The sequence below is a fragment of the Nannospalax galili genome, unplaced genomic scaffold (genome assembly GCF_000622305.1).
Source record: "Nannospalax galili isolate Female #2095 unplaced genomic scaffold, S.galili_v1.0 scaffold811, whole genome shotgun sequence".
Lineage (NCBI taxonomy): Eukaryota > Metazoa > Chordata > Mammalia > Rodentia > Spalacidae > Nannospalax > Nannospalax galili.
This window is the reverse complement of record NW_008329150.1, coordinates 268,550-269,486: the sequence shown is the minus strand read 5'-3', so window position 1 is coordinate 269,486 and position 937 is coordinate 268,550. Positions and strand designations below refer to the sequence as shown.

Here is a 937-nt window from a genome sequence, read left to right as displayed (position 1 = left end):
TCAGGCTCGAGCCCGGCCCCCGCGCGCCCTCTCAACCTCTCCTCTCTTGCCACCGAACGCTTCCACAACACGCCCCGCCCTTAATCCCCGCCCACTACATAGCCCCGCCCCCAGTGCCTCACGCAACGCATTCTCTCCACACAACCCAGTCCTCAGCGCCGCCCCTCGCCACACGCCCCGCCCCCTCTGGTCACCGACACCCCACAGCAGGGGCGACCTGAGTCTCAGAGCCTCGGCGCGCGCGGGGCATTCGCTGCTCGCTGCCACCCCTCCTCAGACTCCACGCTCAAAGTAGGGCGTGGCCAGCTAGGCCGGGAGGGCTGCGGAAGGTGGGAGGGCTGGGTCATGGGGACCGTGGCCACCGATGGACCCCGCGCGCTGCACCCAGCTCCTCCGCGGACCCTCAGCGCGAGGCGTCGAGCCCACGGCCTGGCCTGAGGAGACCGATCCCCTGCGGGCGGCGCCCGGGCCTCCAGCTCCCTCTGGGAGGAGCCGTCCTGGGGGAGCCGGTGACGTCCAGGCCCTGTCAGCCCTGTCAGCCGCGGTCGCCAGCCCCGGGCAGATGGACCGCACTCTCCCCTCCGCCCTCGCTGTGCACCTTCTGCACCGACCCAGGGCATTCCGCCCCGCCTCTGTGAGGAGACCGATCCCCTGCGGGCGGCGCCCGGGCCTCCAGCTCCCTCTGGGAGGAGCCGTCCTGGGGGAGCCGGTGACGTCCAGGCCCTGTCAGCCCTGTCAGCCGCGGTCGCCAGCCCCGGGCAGATGGACCGCACTCTCCCCTCCGCCCTCGCTGTGCACCTTCTGCACCGACCCAGGGCATTCCGCCCCGCCTCTGGCCCGCCCTTTCCTTTCCTTTCCCTTCCCTCCCCTCCTCTTCCCCCTTCCTTCCTTCCTTCCTTCCTTCCTTCCTTCCTTCCTTCCTTCCTTCCTCCCTCCC

The 937-nt window shown here is 71.1% G+C and overlaps 1 protein-coding gene across 1 annotated transcript in view; it reads left to right on the top strand.

The window, feature by feature from the left end:
- Positions 1-217: 217 nt before the first annotated feature.
- The window catches only part of Rad21l1 (RAD21 cohesin complex component like 1), a 34,745-nt gene continuing 34,025 nt past the window's right edge, over positions 218-937 (top strand). Inside the window, exon 1 of the mRNA XM_008834322.3 lies at positions 218-291. The gene's annotated coding sequence lies outside the window, so the exon portion shown is untranslated. The remainder of the gene's footprint in view (positions 292-937) is intronic.